Below are 20,800 nucleotides of genomic sequence, written 5' to 3'. Positions count from 1 at the left end.
TGTCCTCAGCTGGACCTGGTAACTCTGGTCCCTACCTGGGCATCATCGGGACACGGTTCCTCGGCATGGCCTCCAGGTTGGCCTCACCTGGACATAGTGAGTGGGGTTGCCACCTGGGGCTCACCCATGCCTGGTGACACAGGTCCCCACGTGGGCCTCACATGGACGTGGTGTATCTGGTCCTTACCTGGTACTCTCCCGGAACTCCTAACTCAGGTCCCCACCTGGGAATCACATGAACCTGGTTAATCTGGTCCCCATCTGGTCCTCATCCAGTCCTGGTGACTTTGTCACCCCACCTGGACCTGATTGCTGTGGACTCCTTCTCGGCCTCACCTGGAACTGGTGACTCTGATCCTAACTGGGCCTCACCCAGATCTGGTGACTCTGGTCCTCACCTGTGGACCATTATGACCTGGATACTCTGTTCCACACCTGAGCCTCACCTGAACATGATGACTCTGGATCCACTCTGGGCCTCAGCCTGATATGTTCACTCTGGTCCCCATCTGGATGTCACCTAGACCAGGTGAATCTGGTACGCCTCTAGGCCTCAACTAGACCTGGTGACTCTGGTCATCAACTGGGCCTCACGGGGACCTAGTGGACAAGCTCCCCACCTGCGCCTCATCTCGACCTGGTGACTCTGGTTCTACCTGGGCAAATTCGGGACATGGTTACTCTATTCCCCACTGGGAGTGACCTGATCCTGGTGACTCTGGTCCTGACTTTGGCCTCATCTGGACCTGGTGACTCTGGCTCCACCTGGGCCTCACCTGTAACTGGTGAATCTGATCCTAAGCATGGCCTCACCTGACCTGGTGACTGTGGTTCCCATCGGGACCTCACCTGGACCTCATGTCTCTGGTCCCAACTGGGCCTCAACTGGACCTTGTGTCTGTGGTCCCACCTGGACCTCACCTGGATCTGGTGGCTCTGGTTCCCATATGGGGCTCTCCTGGACCTGTTTACTGTGGTATCCATCTGGCCTCGCCTGGAACACAATGACTCTGATCCATATTTGGGCCTCTCCTGGACGTGTTGACTCTGGTCCTCACCTGGGCATCTTTGGTACTTGGTGACTCTGTTCCACACCTGAGCCTCACCTGGACATGATGACTCTGGAACCTCTCTGGGCCTCACCCTGACCTGGTGACTCTGGACCCATCTGGATGTCAACTGGACCAGGTGATTCTGGTACCCCTCTAGGACTCAACCAGGTCTGGTGACTCTGGTCCGCAACTGGGCCTCACCTGGACAGATTGAATATGCACCATCTGGGCCTCATTTGGACATGGTGACTCTCTTCACTACCTGGGCATCATCGGGACATGGTTCCACTGCATGGCCTTAAGGTTGGCTGCACCTGGACCTGGTAACTGTGGTTCTACCTGGTCATCATCGGGACGTGGTTACTCTATTCTCAGTGGGACTGACCTGATCGTGGTAACTCTGGTCCTGACTTTGGCTTCTTCTGTGCCATGTGACTCTGGCTCCCCCTGGACCTCACCTGTAAGTGGTGACTCTGATCTTAAGCATGGCCTCACCTGACCTGGTGACTGTGGTTTCCATCGGTACCTCACCTGGTCCTCATGTCTCTGGTCCCAACTGGGACTCACCAGGACCTTGTATCTGGTACCCACCTGAGTAGCATCAGGATATGGTTACACTGTCCACTAACAGTGACCCGGCCGGACTTATTAACTATAGTCCTCACCTGGTCCACACTTCGGCATGGTGACACTGGTTCCCCCCATGGTCTCACCTGGACATGGTGACTCAGATCCCCACCTAGTCCTCACCTGTAACTTGTAATTCTCGTTCCCAGATGGACATCATGTGGACCTGGTGGCTGCAGTGTTTCTAGCTTCTCATGTACCTCGTGACTCTGGTCCCCACCAGGGCCTCACCGGGACCTGGTGAGTGTGGTTGCCACCTGCACCTCACCAGGAACTGGTGATTCTGGTCTCCACCTGAGACTACCCTGGATCTGGTGACTGTGGTCCCCACCTGGGCTTCACCTGAATTTGGGGACCCCGGTCCCCATCTGGGCCTCAACTGGCCCTGTTGACCATGGTCCTCAACTGGGCAAAATTGGGAACCGGTGACTGTGTTCCACAACTGGACCTTACCTGGACCAGGTGACTCTGGTCCCCCTCTGGGTCTCACTGTGCCCTAGTGACTGTGAACCCCGCTTTGGCCTGTCTTGGACCTGATGACCCTGGTTGCCACCTGCGCCTGACCTCGAACTGTTGACTCTGGTTCTTTCAAAGGCCTCCCCTGTCCCTGGTGATCCTGGTCCCCAATTCGGCCTCAACTGGACGTGGTGACTTTTGTCACCACCGGGGACTCACCTGGACATGATTACTGTGTTCCACACCTGGGCCTCAGGTAGACCTGTTGACCATGGTCCCCAAGCCAGCCTCACGTGGACCTTTGGCTCTGATCCCCGCCGGGGGCTCACGTGTATCTGGTAACTGTGATCTTCACCTGGGTCTCATCTGGACCTAGTGACTGTGGTCCCCACCTGGGTCTCACCTGGACCTGGTGACTCTCATTCCCACATGAAACACACCTGGCCCTGTTGACTGTGGTGTTCTTGTAGAGTCACATTTACCTTGTGACTCCGGTCCCCACTAGGGCCTCACCTGGATCTGGTGACTCTGGCCTGCAGGTTGGCCTCACCTGGACCTGGTGAGTGGGGTTGCCACTTGGGCTTCACATATACCTGGTGACTCACGTCCCCACGTGGGCCTCTTGGACCTGGTAAATCTGGTCCTTTCCTGGTCCTCTCCCAAACCCGGGGACTCTTGTCACCACCTGGGCCTCACCTGGACCTGGTGAATCTGGTCCCCATCTGGATGTCACCTGGACCAGGTGATTCTTGTAACCCTCTAGGACTCAACCAGTAGTGGTGACTATGGTCCTCAACTGGGCATCACCTGGACCTAGTGAATATGCTCCATCTGGCCTCATTTGGACCTGGTGACTCTGGTCCCTACCTGGGCATCATCGGGACATGGTTCCCCTGCATGGCTTGCAGGTTAGCCTCATTTGGACCTGGTGACTCTGGTTCTTACCTGGGCATCATCGGGACATGGTTCCACTGCATGGCCTGCAGGTTGGCCTCACCTGGACCTGGTAAATCTAGTCCCTACCTGGGCATCATCGGGACATGGTTCCTCTGCATGGCCTGCAGGTTGGCTTCACCTGGACCTGCTGAGTTAGGTTGCCACCTGGGTCTCCGCATAACTGGTGACACAGGTCCCACGTGGGCTTTGCCTGGACCTGGTGAATCTGGTCCTTACCTGGTCCTCACCCGGAACTGCTAACGCTGGTCACCACCTGGGAATCACGTGGGTCTGGTGAATCTGGTCCCCATCTGGGCCTCACCCAGGCTTGGTTACTTTGCTCCCCACCTGGACCTGATTGCCGTGGACTCCTACTTGGCCTCACCTGGAACTGCTGACTCTGATCCTTACTGGGCCTCACCCAGATCTGGTGAATCTGGTCCTCACCTGTGGAGCATTATGACCTGGATACTCTGTTCCACACCTGAGCCTCACCTGGACATGATGACGCTGGATCCCCTCTGGGCCTCACCCTGACATGGTGAGTCTGGTCCCCATTTGGATGTCACCTAGACCAGGTGAATCTGGTACCCCTCTAGGCCTCAACTTGACCTGGTGTCTCTGGTCCTCAACTGGGCCTCACCGGGACCTAGTGTTTATGCTCCCCACCTGCGCCTCATCTGGACCTGGCGACTATGTTTCTTCCTGGGAATCATTGGGACATAGATACTCTATTCCCCACTAGGACTGCCCTGATCCTTGTAACTCTGGTCCTGACTTTGGCTTCTTCTATACCAGGTGACTCTGGCTCCACCTGGGCCTCACCTGTAACTGGTGACTCTGATTCTAAGCATGGCCTCACCTGACATGGTGACTGTGGTTCCCATCGGGACCTCAACTGGACCTCATATCTCTGTTCCCATCTCGGGGTTACCAGGACCTGGTGTCTCTGGTATCCACCTGTGTAGCATCAGGATATCGTTACACTGTTCACTAACAGTGTCCCAGCCGGACCTATTAACTCTAGTCTTCACCTGGGCCACACCTGGACATGGTGACCCTGGCTCCCACTTGGGTCTCACCTGGACATGGTGAGTCGGATCCCCACCTGTTCCTTACCTGTAACTGGTGATTCTTGTTCCCACATGGACATCATGTGGACCTGGTGGCTGCAGTGTTTCTAGCTTCTCATGTACCTTGTGACTCTGGTCCTCACCAGGGCCCCACCGGGTCCTGGTGAGTGTGGTTGCCACCTGCACCTCACATGGACCTGGTGATTCTGGTCTGCACCTGAGACTACCCTGGATCTGGTGATTGTGGTCCCCACCTGGGCTTCGCCAGGATTTGGGGACTCCGGTCCCCATCTTGGCCTCACCTGGCCCTGTTGACCAATGTCCTCAACTGGGCAAAATTGGGACCCGGTGACTGTGTTCCACAACTGGACCTCACCTGGACCAGTTGACTCTGGTCCCCTCCTGGACTTCACCTGGATCTGGTGAATCTGGTCGCCACCTGGACCTCTCCTGGACCTGGTGACTCTCTTTCCAACATAGACCTCACCTGGATCTGGTGACTCTGGTCTTCCGTTTGGCCTCACCTGGACCTGGTGTCTCTCGTCCCCACTTTGACCTAACTCAGAACTGCTGAATCTTGCCCCACCTAGGCCGCACCCAGACCTGGTGACTCTTGTCCCCAGCTATGCCTCAATTTCACCTGATGAATCTGGTTCTTACGGGGGCCTCACATGAACCTGGGACTCAGCTGTATAGAGTGGCTCTGGTTCCCACAAGGGGCTCACCTGATACTACTGACTGTGGTCTTCTTCTATGCCTCACCAGGACCTAGTGATTCTGTTCCCCATCTGGGCCTGCATGGCCCTAGTGACTCTGGTCCTCACCCAGGCATCATTAGGACCTGGATACTCTATTCCACACCTGGGCCTCACTTTGACCAGGAACCTCTGGTCCAATTCTGGGCCTCAAACTAAACTGGTTACTCTGGTTCCCCTCTGGGCCTCACCCTTACGTGGTCTTCACTTGAGCCTGGTGAATCTGGTCCTTACCTGGTCCGCACCTGGATATGGTGACTGGTCGCCACCTGGGCCTCACCTTGACTTGGTGAATCCTGTTGCCACCTGCGCTTCACCTGGACCTTGTGACTGTGTTCCCACCTGGAACTCACCGGGATCTGGTGGCTCTGGTTCCCATATGGGGCTCTCCTGGACCTGGTTCCTGTGGTCTCCATCTGCCCTCACTGGGAACACAATGACTCTGATCCATATTTGGGCCTCTCCTGGACTTGTTGACTCTGGTCCTTACCTGGGCATCATTGGGACCTGGATATTCTCTTATATAACTTGGCCCCACCTGGCCCTGGTGACTGTGGTCCCACCTGGGCCTCACCTGGACTAGGTAACTTGTTCCCACAGGGACCTCACCTGGACCTGGTGACTAGGTCATCATACGGGCATCCTGGGACCAGGTTTCAGTTCCACATCGGGGCCTCACCTGGACGTAGTGATTCTCGTCCCACTCTGGGCCTCACCCTGACGTGGTGACTCTGGTCCACACATTGATATCACCAGAACCGGGTGACTCTGGTCCCCCTCTGGGCCTCACCCTGACTTGCTGACTCTGTTCCCCACCTGATATCACCAGAACCGGGTGACTCTGGTCCCCGTCTGGGACTCACCCGGAGCTTGGGACACTGTTCCTCAACTGGGCCTCAACAGGACCTGGTGAATCTACTCCTCACTTAGGCCTCTTCTGGACCTTATGACTCTTCCCACCTGGCATCAATGGGACATGGTTACTCTGTTCCCCACCCTGGCCTCAACTGGACATGATAACTTTGCTCCACACTTTGGCCTCAGCTGGTCCTGATGACTCTGGTCCACCTCCTAGGCCTCAATCTGGAACTGGTGACTGTGGTCCCCACCTGGGTCTCACCTGGACCTGGTGACTCTCGTTCCCACATGAACAACAACTGGACCTGGTGACTGTGGTGTTCTGGTAGACTCACATTTACATGGTGAATCTGGTTCCCGCTAGGGTCTCACCTGGATCTGGTGACTCTGGCCTGCAGGTTTGCCTCACCTGGACCTGGTGAGTGGGGTTGCCACCTGGGCCTCACCCATACATGGTGACTCAGTTCCCCACGTGGGCCTCTTGGACCTGGTGAATCTGGTCCTTACATGGTCCTCTCCTAGACCCGGGGACTCTGGTCACCACCTGGGCCTCACCTAGACCTGGTGAATCTGGTCCCCATCTGGGCCTCACCGGTCCTGGTGACTTTGTTCCCCACCTGGACCTGATTGCTGTGAACTCTTTCTTGGCCTCACCTGGAAGTGGTGACTCTGATCCTATCTGCGTGTCACCCAGACCTGGTGATTCTGGTCCTCACCTTTGCATCATTGGAACCTGGTGACTCTGTTCCACACCTGAGCCTCACCTGGACATGATGACTCTGGAACTTCCTTGGACCTCACCCTAACCTGGTGACTCAGGTCCCCATATGGATGTGACCTGGACCAGGTGATTGTCATACCCCTCTAGGCCTCAACAGATCTGGTGACTGTGGTCCTCAACTGGACCTAACCTGGACCTAGTGAATATGCTCCATCTGGGCCTCATTGTGACCTGGTGACTCTGGTCGCTACCTGGGCATCATAGGGACATGGTTCCACTGCATGACCTGCAGGTTGGCCTCACCTGGACCTGGTAACTCTAGTCGTCACCTGGGCCTCATCTGGACCTAGTGACTCTGGTCCCCACCTGGGCTTCACCTGGATCTGGTGACTCTGGTCCCCACCTGAAATTCACCTGGATCTGGTGACACTGGTTCCCACCCGGACGTCTCCTGGACCTGGTGACTCTCTTTCCAACATGGACCTCACCTGGATTTGGTGACTCTCGTCCTCAGTTTGGCCTCACCTGGACCTGGTGTCTCTCGTCCCCACTTTGACCAACTCAGAACTGCTGAATCTTGCCCCATCTAGGCCGCACCCAGACCTGGTGACTCCTGTCCCCAGCTATGCCTCAATTCGACCTCAGGAATCTGGTCCTCACGTGGGCCACACATGGACCTGGGACTCAGCTGGATAGAGTGGCTCTGGTTCCCACAAGGGGCTCACCTGATACTGGTGACTGTGGTCTTCTTCTATGCCTCAACAGGACCTAGTGATTCTGTTCCCCATCTGGGCCTGCATGGCCCTAGTGACTCTGGTCCTCACCCAGGCGTCATTGGGACCTGGATACTCTATTCCACACCTGGGCCTCACTTTGACCAGGGACCTCTGGTCCCATTCTCAGCCTCAAACTAAACTGGTTACTCTGGTTCCCCCTCTGGGCCTCACCCTTACCTGGTGATTCTGGTCACCCCTTGGGCTTGACTTGGGCCTGTTGAATCTTGTCCTTACTGGTCCGCACCTGGATGTGGTGACTGGTCGACACCTGGGCCTTACCTGGACTTGGTGAATCCTGTTGCCACCTGCGCCTCACCTGGACCTTGTGACAGTGGTCCCACCTGGACCTCACCTGGACCTGGTTGCTCTGGTTCCCAAATGGGGCTCTCCTGTACCTGGTTCCTGTGGTCTCCATCAGGCCTCACCTGGAAAACAATGACTCTGATCCATATTTGGGCCTCTCCTGGACATGTTGACTCAGGTCCTTACCTGGGCATCATTTGGACCTGGATACTCTCTTATATACTTGGACCTCACTTGGACCTGGTGACTGTGGTCCCACCTGGGCCTCCCCGGAACGAGGTGACTGGTTCCCACAGGGACCTCACCTGGACCTGGTGACTCAGGTACTCATATGGGCATCATGGGACCTGGTTTCTCAGTTCCACATCGGGGCCTCACATGAACCTAGTGATTCTCGTCTCCCTCTGGGCCACACACTGACGTGGTGACTCTGGTCCCCACCTGGATATCACCAGAACCGGGTGACTCTAGTCCCCCTCTGGGACTCACCCGGAGGTGGGGACACTGGTCTTCACCTCGGCCTCAACAGGACCTGGTGAATCTACTCCTCACTTAGGCCTCGTCTGGGCCTTGTGACACTTTTCCCACCTGGCATCAATGGGACATGGTTATTCTGTTCCCAACGTGGGCCTCAACTGGACATGATAACTTTGTTACACAGTTTGCCCTCAACTGGTCCTGATGACTCTGGTCCCCCCACCTAGGCCTCAATCAGCACCTGGTGACTGTGGTCCCCATCTGTGTCTCACCTGGACCTGGTGACTCTCGTTCCCACATGAACCACACCTGGACCTGGTGACTGTGGTGCTTTTGTAGACTCACATTTACCTGGTGACTGCGGTCCCCACTAGGGTCTCACCTGGATCTGGTGACTCTGGCCTGCAGGTTGCCCTTACCCGGGTTGGTGAGTGGGGATTCACCTTGGCCTCACCCATACCTGGTGACTCAGGTCCCCACGTGGGCCTCTTGGACGTGGTGAATCTGGTCCTTACCTGGTCCTCTCCCAGACCCGGGGACTCTGGTCACCACCTGGGCCACACCTGGACCTGGTGAATCTGGTCCCCATCTGGGCCTCACCCAGTCCTGATGACTTTGTTCCCCACCTGGACCTGATTGCTGTGGACTCTTTCTTGGCCTCACCTGGAACTTGTGACTCTGATCCTATCTGCGCGTCACCCAGATCTGGTGACTCTGGCCCTCACCTGTGGACCATTATGACCTAGATACTCTGTTCCACACCTGAGCCTCACCTGGACATGATGACTCTGGATCCCCTCAGGGCCTCAGCCTGACATGGTGACTCTGGTCCCCATCTGGATGTCACCTAGACCAGGTGAATCTGGTACCCCTCTAGGCTTCACCAAGACCTGGTGACTCTGGTCTTCAACTGGGTCTCACCGGGACCTAGTGAACATGCTCCACACCTGCGCCTCATCTGGACATCGTCACTCTGGTTCTACCTGGGCATCATCGGGAATGGTTACTGTCTTCGCCACTGGGACTGACCTGATCATGGCAACTCTGGTCCTCACTTTGGCCTCTTCTGTACCTGGTGACTCTGGCTCTACCTGGGCCTCACCTGTAACTGGTGACTCTGATCCTAAGCATGGCCTCACCTGACCTGGTGACTATGGTTCCCATCGGGACCTCACCTGGAACTTTGTCTCTGGTCCCCACCTGGGTAACTTCAGGATATGGTTACACTGTTCACTAACAGTGACCCAGACGGACCTATTAACTCTGGTCTTCACCTGGGCCACACCTGGATATGGTGACACTGGTTCCCACCTGGATCTGACCTGGACATGGTGAGTTGGATCCCCACCTGGTCCTCACCTGTAACTGGTGATTGTCGTTCCCACATGGATATCATGTGGATCTGGTGGCTGCAGTGTTTCTAGCTTCTCATGTACCTCATGACTCTGGTACCCACCAGGGCCTCACCGGGACCTGGTGAGTGTGGTTGCCACCTGCACCTCACCTGGACCTGGTGATTCTGGTCTGCATCTGAGACTACCCTGGATCTGGTGACTCTGGTCTCCACCTGGGCTTCACCTGGATTTGGGGACTCCGGTCCCCTTCTGGGCGTCACCTGGCCCTGTTGACCATGGTCCACAACTGGGCAAAATTGGGACCCGGTGACTGTGTTCCACAACGGGACCTCACCTGGACCAGGTGACTCTGGTCCCCCTCTGGGTCTCACCGTGCCCTAGTGACTGTGAACCCCACTTTGGACTGACTTGGACCTGCTGACCCTGGTTCCCACCTGCGACTGACGTCGTACTGTTGACTCTGGTACATTCAAGGGCCTCCCCTGTACCTGGTGATCCTGGTCCCCCCTGGGCCTCACCTGGACGTGGTAACATTTGTCACCACCGGTTACTCACCTAGACCCGGTTACTGTGTTCCACACCTGAGCCTCAAGTAGACCTGTTGACCATGGTCCCAAAGCCGGCCTCAAATGGACCTGTTGCCTCTGATCCCCACCAGGGACTCTCGTGTACCTGGTAACTCTGGTCCTCAACTGGCCTCATCTGGACCTAGTGACTCTGGTCCCCACCTGGGCTTCACCTGGATCTGGTGACTCTGGTCCCCACCTGGATTACACCTGGATCTGGTGACTCTGGTCCCCACATGGACCTCTCCTGGACCTGTTGACTCTCTTTCCAACATGGACTTCACCTGGATCTGGTGACCCTGGTCCTCAGTTTGGCCTCACCGGGACCTCGTGTCTCTCGTCCCCTCTTTGACCTCACTCAGAACTGCTGAATCTTGCCACACCTAGGCCGCACCCAGATATGGTGACTCTTGTCCCCAGCTATGCCTCAATTCGACCTGATGAATCTGGTCCTCACGTGGGCCTCACATGGACCTGGGACTCAGCTGGATAGAGTGGCTCTTGTTCCCACAAGGGACTCACCTGATACTGGTGACCTATTCACCAGTTGTCTTATTCTATGCCTCACCAGGACCTAGTGATTCTGTTCCCCATCTGGGCCTACATGGCCCTAGTGACTCTGGTCCTCACCCAGTCATCATTGGGACCTGGATACTCTATTCCACAATTGGGCCTCACTTTGACCAGGGACTTCTGGTCCCATTCTGGGGCTCAAACTAAACTGGTTACTCTGGTTCCCCCTCTGGGCCTCACCCTTACCTGGTGACTCTGTTCATCCCTTGGGCTTCACTTAGGCCTGGTGAATCTGTTCCTTGTGTGGTCCGCACCTGGATCTGGTGACTGGTCGCCAACTGGGCCTCACCTGGACATGGTGAATCCTGTTGCCCTCTGTGCTTCACCTGCACCTTGTTACTGTGGTCCCACCTGGACCTCACCTGGATCTTGTGGCTCTGGTTCCCATATGGGGCTCTCCTGGACCTGGGTCCTGTGGTCTCCTATGGCCTCACCTGGAACACAATGACTCTGATCCATATTTGTGCCTCTCCTGGACCTTGACTCAGGTCCTTATCTCGGCATCATTGGGACCTGGATACTCTCTTATATACCTGGGCCTCACCTGGACCTAGTGACTGTGGTCCTACCTGGGCCTCACCTGGACGAGGTGACTGGTTCCCACAGGGACCTCACCTGGGCCTGGTGACTCAGGTCCTCATATGGGCATCATGGGACCTGGTTTCTCAGTTCCACATCGGGGCCTCACCTGGACCTAGTGATTCTCGTCCCCCTCTGGACCTCACCCTGACGTGGTGATTCTGGTCCCCACCTGGATATCACCAGAACCGGGTGACTCTGGCCCCCCTCTGGGATCACCCGGAGCTGGGGACACTAGTCCTCAGCTGGGACTCAACAGGACCTGGTGAATCTACTCCTCACTTAGGCCTCGTCTGGACCTTGTGACTCTTTTCCCACCTGGCATCAATGGGACATGGTTACTCTGTTTCCGGCCTGGGCCACACCTGGACGTGATAACTACTCCACACTTTGGCCTCAACTGGTCCTGATGACTCTGGTCCCCCCACCTAGGCCTCAATCTGGACCTGGTGACTGTGGTCCCCACCTGGGTCTCACCTGGACCTGGTGACTCTCGTTCCCAGATGAACCACACCTGGACCTGGTGAATGTGGTGTTCTTGTAGACTCACATTTTCCTGGTGACTCCGGTACCCACTAGGGCCTCACTTGGATCTGGTGACTCTGGCCTGCAGGTTGGCCTCACCTGGACCTGGTGAGTGGGGTTGCCACCTGGGCCTCAGCCATAATTGGTGACTCAGGTCCCCACGTGGGCCTCTTCTACCTGGTGAATCTGGTCCTTACCTGGTCCTCTCCTAGACCCGGGGACTCTGGTCACCACCTGGGCCTCACCTGGACTGGTGATTCTGGTCCCCATCTGGGCCTCACCCAGTCCTGGTGCCTTTGTTCCCCACCTGGACCTGATTGCTGTGGACTCCTTCTTGGCCTCACCTGGAACTGGTGACTCTGATCCTATATGCGCGTCACTCACCTGGTGAATCTGGTCCTCAACTGGGCATCATTGGTACTTTGTGACTCTGTTCCACACCTGAGACTCACTTGGACATGATGACTCTCGAACCGCTCTGGGCCTCACCCTGACCTGGTGACTCTGGTCCCCATCTGGATGTCACCTGGACCAGGTGATTCTTGTACCCTTATAGGGCTCAACCAGATCTGGTGACTCTGGTCCTCAACTGGGCCTCACCTAGACCTAGTGAATATGCTCCATCTGGGCCTCATTTGTACATGGTGATTCTGATCCCTACCTCGACATTACCGGGACATGGTTCCACTGCATGGCCTGCAGGTGTGCCTCACCTGGACCTGATAACTCTAGACCCCACCTGGGCATCATCGGGACATGGTTCCTCGGCATGGACTGTAAGTTGGCCTCACTTGGACCTAGTGAGTGGGCTTGTCACCTGAGACTCACCCATGCCTGGTGACAAGGTCCCACGTGGGCCTCACGTGGACCTGGTGAATCTGGTCCTTCCCTTGTCCTCACCCGGAACTGGTAACTCTGGTCATTACCTGGGAATCACCTGGACATTGTGATTCTGGTCCCCATTGGGCCTCATCCAGTCCAGGTGACTTTGTTCCGACCTGGACCTGATTGCTGTGTCCTCCTTGGCCCTCACTTGGAACTAGTGACTCCGTTCCTAACTGGGCCTCACCCAGATCTGGTGACTCTGGTCCTCACCTGTGGACCATTATGACCTGGATACTCTGTTCCACACCTGAGCCTCACCTGGACATGATGACTCTGGATCCCCTCTGGGCCTCAGCCTGACATGGTGCCTCTGGTCCCCATCTGGATGTCATGTAGACCAGGTGAATCTGGTACGCCTCTAGGCCTCAACTAAACCTGGTGACTCTGGTCCTCAAGTGGGCCTAACCGGGACCTAGTGAATATGCTCCCCACCTGCACCTCATCTGGACCTGGTAACTCTGGTTCTACCTGGGCATCATCGGGACATGGTTACTCTATTCCACACTGGGACTGACCTGATCCGGTATCTCTGGTCTTGACTTTGGCCTTTTCTGTACCAGGTGACTCTGGCTCCACCTGGGCCTCTCCTGTAACTGGTGACTCTGCTCCAAAGCATGGCCTCACCTGACCTGGTGACTGTGGTTCCCATCGGGACCTCACCTGGACCTCGTGTCTCTGGTCTCACCAGGGCCACACCAGGACCTGGTGTCTCTGGTACCGACCTGGGTAGAATCAGGATATGGTTACCCTGTTCACTAAACGTGACCCAGCCAGACCTATTAACTCTGGTCTTCACCTGGGCCACACCTGGACATGGTGACACTGGTTCCCACCTGGGTCTCACCTGGACATGGTCAGTCGGATCCCCACCTGGTCCTCACCTGTAACTGGTGTTTCTCATTCCAGCATGGACATCATGTTCACCTGGTGGCTGCAGTGTTTCTAGCTTCTCATGTACCTCGTGACTCAGGTCCCCACCAGGGCCTCACCGGGACGTGGTGAGTGTGGTTGCCACCTGCACCTCACCAGGACCTGGTGATTCTGGTCTGCACCTGAGACTACCCTGTATCTGGTGACTGTGGTCCCCACCTGGGCTTCACCTGGATTTGGGGATCCCGGTCCCCATCTGGGTCTCACCTGGCCCTGTTGACCATGGTCCTCAACTGGGCAAAATTGGGACCCGGTGACTGTGTTCCACAACTGGGACTCACCTGGATCAGGTGACTCTGGTCCCCCTCTGGGTCTCACCGTGCTCTAGTGACTGTGAACCCCTCTTCGGCCTGATTTGGACCTGCTGACCCTGGTTGAAACCTGCGCCTGACCTCGAACTGTTGACTCTGGTTCTTTCAAGGGCCTCCCCTGGACCTGGTGAACTGGTCCCCACCTGGTCTTCACCTGGATCCGGTGACTCCGGTCCCCACCTGGACCTCTCCTGGACCTGGTGACTCTCTTTCCAACATGGACCTCACCTGTATCTGGTGACTCTGGTACACATTTTGGTCTCACCTGGACCTGGTGTCTCTCATTCCCACTTTGACCTAACTCAGAACGGCTGAATCTTGCCCCAACTAGGCCGCACCCACACCTGTTGACTCTTGTCCCCAGCTATGCCTCAATTCGACCTGATGAATCTCGTCCTCACGTGGGCCTCACATGGACCTGGGACTCAGCTGGATAGAGTGGCTCTGGTTCCCAGAAGATGCTCTCCTGGACCTGGTGACTGTGGTCCCACCTGTGCCTCACCTGGACGAGGTGACTGGTTCCCACATGGAACTCATCTGGACATGGTGACTCAGGTCCTCATATGGGCAACATGGGACGTGGTTTCTCAATTCCACATCGGGGCCTCACCTGGACCTAGTGATTCTCGTCCCTCTCTGGGCCTCACCCTGACGTTGTGACTCAGGTCCCCACCTGGATATCACCAGAACCGGGTGACTCTGGTACCCCTCTGGGACTCACCCGGAGATGGGGACACTGGTCCTCAACTGGGCCTCAATAGGACCTGGTGAATCTACTCACACTTAGGCCTCGTCTGGACCTTGTGACTCATTTCCCACCTTGCATCAATGGGACATGGTTACTCTGTTCCCCACCTTGGCCTCACCTGGACATGATAACTTTGCTCCACACTTTGGCCTCAACTGGTCCTGATGACTCTGGTCCCCACACATAGGCCTCGTCTGGACCTGGTGAGTGTGTTCCCAACCTGAGTCTCACCTGGTCCTGGTGACTCTCGTTCCCACAAGAACCACACCTGGACCTGGTAACTGTGGTGTTCTTGTAGACTCACATTTACCAGGTGACTCCGGGCCCACTAGGGCCTAACCTGGATCTGGTGACTCAGGCCAACAGGTTGGCCTCACCTGGACCTGGTGAGTGGGGTTGCCACCTGGGCCTCACCCATACCTAGTGACTCAGGTCACCACCTGGGCCTCTTGGAACTGGTGAATCTGGTCCTTACCTGGTCCTCTTCCAGACCCAGGGACTCTGGTCACTACCTTGGCCTCACCTGGATCTGGTGAATCTGGTCCCCATCTGGACCTCACCCGGTATTGGTGACTTTGTTCCCCACCTGGACTTGATTGCTGTGGACTCTTTCTTGGCCTCACCTTGAAGTCTTGACTCTGATCCTATCTGCGCGTCATCCAGAAATTGTGACTCTGGTCCTCACCTGGGCCTCATTGGTACCTGGTGACTCTGTTACATACCAGAGCCTCACCGGGACATAATTACTCTGGAACCTCTCTGGGACTCACCCTCACCTGGTGACTCTGGCCCCCATCTGGATGTCACCTGGACCAGGTGTTTCTGGTACCCCTGTAGGCCTCAACCAGATTTGGTGACTCTGGTCCTCAACTGGGCCTCACCTGGACCTAGTGAATATGCTCCATGTGGGCCTCATTTGGACCTCGTGACTCTGGTCCCTACCTGGGCATCTTCGGGACATGGTTCCACTGCATGGCCTGCAGGGCCTCACCTGGACCTGGTAACTCTGGTCCCTACCTGGGCATCATGGGGACACTGTTCCTCTGCATGGCCTACAGGTTGGCCTCAACTGGATCTGTTGAGTGGGTTTGCCACCTGTGCCTCACCCATACCTGGTGATACAGGTCCCCACGTGGGGCTCACTTGGAACTGGTGAATCTGGTCCTTACCTGGTCCTCACCCGGAACTGGTAGTTCTGGTCACCACCTGGGAATCACCATGACCTGGAGAATCTGGTCCCCATCTGGGCCTCATCCAGTCCTGGTGACTTTGTTCCCCACCGGGACCTGATTGCTGTGGACTCCTTCTTGGCCTCACCTGTAACTGGTGACTCTGATCCTAACTGGGCCTCATCCAGATCTGGTGACTCTGGTCCTCACCTGTGGATCATTATGACCTGGATACTCTGTTCTACACCTGAGCCTCACCTGGACATGATGACTCTGGATCCCCTCTGGGCCTCACCCTGACATGATGACTCTGGTCCCCATCCGGATGTCACCTAGACTAGGTGAATCTGATATCCCTCTAGGCCTCAACTTGACCTGGTGACTCTGGTCCTGAACTGGGCCTCACGGGGCCCTTGAAAATGCTCCCAACCTGCGCCTCATCTGGACATGGTGACTCTGGTTCTACCTGGCATCATCGCGACATGGTTACTCTATTCCCCACTGGGACTGACCTGATCCTGGTAACTCTGGTCCTGACTTTGGCCTCTTCTGTACCAGGTGACTCTGGCTCCACCTGGGCCTCACCTGTAACTGGTGACTCTGATCCTAAGCATGGCCTCACCTGACCTGGTGACTGTGGTTCCCATCGGGACCTCACCTGGACCTCATGTCTCTGGTTCCACCTGGGCCTCACCAGGACCTGGTGTCTCTGGTACCCACCTTGGTAGAATCAGGATATGGTTACACTGTTCACTAACAGTGACCCAGCCGGACCTATTAACTCTGGTCTTCACCTGGGCCACACCTGGACATGGTGACACTGGATCCCACAAGTGCCTCACCTGGACATTGTAATTCGGATCCCCACCTGGTCCTCACCTGTAACTGGTGATTCTCGTTCCCACATGGACATCATGTGGACCTGGTGGCTGCAGTGTTTCTAGCTTCTCATGTACCTCGTGACTCTGGTCCCCACCAGGGCCTGACCGGGACATGGTGAGTGTGGTTGCCACCTGCACATCACCTGGACCTGATGATTCTGGTCTGCACATGAGGCTACCTTGGATCTGGTGACTGTGGTCCCCACCTGGTCTTCACCTGGAATTGGGGATCCCGGTCCCCATCTGGGCCTCACCTGGTCCTGTTGACCATGGTCCTCAACTGGGCAAAATTTGGGAACAGGTGACTGTGTTCCACAACTGGACCTCACCTGGACCAGGTGACTCTGGTCCCCCTCCGGGTCTCACCGTGCCCTAGTGACTGTGAAGCCCACTTTTGCCTGACTTGGACCTGCTGACCCTGGTTGCCACCTGCGCCTGACCGCCAACTGTTGACTCTGGTTCTTTCAAGGGCCTCCCCTGGACCTAGTGATCCTAGTCCCCAACTGGGCCTCAACAGGACGTGGTGACTCTTGTCACCACGGGGGACTCACCTGGACCTACTTACTGTGTTTCACACCTGGGCCTCATGTAGACCTGTTGACCATGGTCCCCAAGCCGGCCTCATAGGGACCCGTTGCCTCTGATTTCCACCGGGGCCTCACGTGTACCTGGTAACTCTGGTCCTTACTTGGGCCTCATCTGGACCTAGTGACTCTGGTCTCCACCTGGGCTTCACTTGGATCTGGTGACTCTGGTCCCCACCTGGACTTCACCTGGATCTGGGGACTCTGGTCCCCACCTCGACTTCACCTGGATCTGGTGCCTCTGGTCCTCATGTCTCTCATCCCCACTTTGACCTAACTCAGAACTGCTGAATCTTGCCCCACCTAGGCCGCACCCAAACCTGGTGACTCTTGTCCCCAGCTATGCCTCAATTCGACCTGATGAATCTGGTCCTCACGTGGGCCTCACATGGACCTGGGACTCAGCTGGATAGAGTGGCTCTGGTTCCCACAAGGGGTTCACCTGATACTGGTGACTGTGGTCTTATCCTATGCCTCACCAGGACCTAGTGATTCTGTTCCCCATCTGGGCCGCAAGGCCCTAGTGACTCTGGTCCTCACCCAGGCATCATTGGGACCTGGATACTCTATTCCACACCTGGGCCTCACTTTGACCTGCGACCTCTGGTCCCATTCTGGGCCTCAAACTAAACTGGTTACTCTTGTTCCCCCTCTAGGACTCACCCTTACGTGGTGACTCTGGTCACCCCTTGGTTTTCACTTGGGCCTGGTGAATCTGGTCCTTAGCTTGTCCGCAAATGGATCTGGTGACTGGTCGCCACCTGGGCCTCACCTGGACTTGGTGAATCCTGTTGCCAACTGCGCCTCACCTGGACCTTCTGACTGTGGTCCTACCTGGACCTCACCTGGATCTGGTGGCTCTGGTTCCCATATGGGGCTCTCCTCGACCTGGTGCCTTGGTCTCCATCTGCATTCACTTGGAAAACAATGACTCTGATCCATATTTGGGCCTCTCCTGGATCTGTTGACTCTGGTCCTTCCCTGGGCATCATTGGGACCTGGATACTCTCTTATATACCTGGGCCTTACCTGGACCTGTTGACTGTGGTCCCACCTGGGCCTCACCTGGACGAGGTGACTGGTTCCGACAGGGACCTCACCTGGACCTGGTGACTCAGGTCCTCATATGGGCATCATGGGACCTGGTTTCTCAGTTCCACATTGGGGCCTCACCTGGACCTAGTGATTCTCGTCCCCCTCTGGGCCTCACCCTGACGTGGTGACTCTGGTACCCACCTGGATATCACCAGAACCGGGTGACTCTGGTCCCCCTCTGGGACTCACCCGGAGCTGGGGACACTGGTCCTCTGCTGATCATCAACAGGACCTAGTGAATCTACTCCTCACTTAGGGCTTGTCTGGACCTTGTGACTCTTTTCCCACCTGGCATTAATGGGACATGGTTACTCTGTTCCCCACCTGGGCCTCACCTGAAAATGATAACTTTTCTCCACACTTTGGTCTCAAGTGCTCCTGATGACTCTCGTCACCCCAACTAGGCCTCAATCTGGACCTGGTGACTGTGGTCCCCACCTGGGTCTCACCTGGACCTGGTGACTCTCGTTCCCACATGAACCACACCTGGACCTGGTGACTGTGGTGTTCTTGTATACTCACATTTACCTGGTGAAACCGGTCCCCACTAGGGCCTCACCTGGATCTGCTGACTGTGGCCTGCAGGTTGGCCTCACCTGGACCTGGTGAATCTCTTCCCCATCTGGGCCTCACCCAGTCCTATTGACTTTGTTCCCCACCTGGACCTGATTGCTTTGGACTATTTCTTGGCCTCTCCTGGAACTGGTGACTCTTATCCTCTCTGCGCGTGACTCAGGCCTGGTGACTCTGGTCCTCACCTGGGCATCATTGGTACCTGGTGACTCTGTTCCACACCTGAGCCTCACCTGGACATGATGACTCTGGAACCTCTCTGGGCCTCATCCTGACCTGGTGACTCTGGTCCCCATCTGGATGTCACCTGGACCAGGTGATTCTGGTACCCCTCTAGGCCTCAACCACATCTGGTGTCTCTGGTCCTCAACTGGGACTCGGCTGGACCTAGTGAATATGCTCCATCTTGGCCTCATTTGGACCTGGTTACTCTGGTCCCTACCGGGGCATCATGGGGACCTGGTTCCACTGCATGGCCTGCAGGTTGGCGTCACCTGGACCTGGTAACTCTTGTCTCTACCTTGTCATTATCGGGACCCGGTTACTTTGCATGGCCTGCAGGTAGGCCTCACCTGAACCTGGTGAGTGGGGTTGCCACTTGGGCCTCACCCATACCTGGTGACACAGGCCCCTACGTGGGCCTCACTTGGACCTGGTGTATCTGGTAATTCTGGTCACCACCTGGGAATCACCTGGACCTGGTGAATCTGGTAACTCTGGTCACCACCTGGGAATCACCTGGACCTGGTGAATCTGTGTCCCCATCTGGGCCTCACCCAGTCCTAGTGACTTTTTTCCCCACCTGGACCTGATTGCTGTGGACTACTTCTTAGCCTCACCCGGAACTGTTGACTCTGATCCTAACTGGGCCTCACCCAGATCTGTTGACTCTGGTCCTCACCTGCTGGACCATTACGACCTGGACAATCTGTTCCACACCTGAGACTCACCTGGACATGATGACTCTGGATCCCCTCTGGGCCTCTCCCTGACATCGTGACTCTGGTCGCCATCTGGACGGCACCTAGACCAGGTGAATCTGGTAGCCCCTCTAGACCTCAACTAGACCTGGTGACTCTGGTCCTCTACTGGGCCTCAACGGGACGTAGTGAATATGCTCCCCACCTTCGTCTCATCTGGACCTGGTGACTCTGGCTCCACCTGGGCCTCACCTGTAACTGGTGAATCTGATCCTAAGCATGGCCTCAACTGACCTGGTGACTGTGGTTTCCATAGGGACCTCAACTGGACCTCATGTCTCTGGTCGCACCTGGGCCTCACCAGGACCTGGTGTCTCTGGTTACCACCTGGGTAGCATCAGGATATGGTTACACTGTTCACTAACAGTGACTCAGCCAGACCTATTAACTCTGGTCTTCACCTGGGCCACAGCTGGACATGGTGACACTCGTTCCCACCTGGGTCTCACCTGGACATGGTGAGTCGGATCCCCACCTGGTCCTCACCTGTAACTGGTGATTCTCGTTCCCACATGGACATCATGTGGATCTGGTGGCTGCAGTGTTTCTAGCTTCTCATGTAACTCGTGACCCTGGTGTCACGGGGACCTGGTGACTGTGGTTGCCCCCTGCTCCTTTCTTGGACCTGGTGATTCTGGTCTGCACCTGAGACTACTCTGGATCTGGTGACTGTGGTCTCCACCTGGGCTTCACCTGGATTTGGGTACTCCGGTCCCCATCTGGGCCACACCTGGCTCTGTTGACCATGGTCCTCAACTGTGCAAAATGGGGACCCGGTGACTTTCTTCCACAACTGGAACTCACCTGGACCAGGTGACTCTGGTCCCCCTCCGGGTCTCACCGTGCCCTAATGATTCTGAACCCCACTTTGGCCTGACTTGGACCTGCTGACCTTGGTTGCCACCTGTGCCTGACCTTGAACTGTTGACTCTGGTTCCTTCAAGGGCCTCCCCTGTACCTGGTGATCCTGGTCCCCACCTGGGTCTCACCTGGACGTGGTGACTCTTGTCAC

The sequence above is a fragment of the Canis lupus genome, chromosome 32, assembly GCF_011100685.1.
Source record: "Canis lupus familiaris isolate Mischka breed German Shepherd chromosome 32, alternate assembly UU_Cfam_GSD_1.0, whole genome shotgun sequence".
In the NCBI taxonomy this organism is placed as follows: Eukaryota; Metazoa; Chordata; class Mammalia; order Carnivora; family Canidae; genus Canis; species Canis lupus.
The sequence above is the reverse complement of the archived record's forward strand: the minus strand, read 5'-3'. Positions refer to the sequence as shown.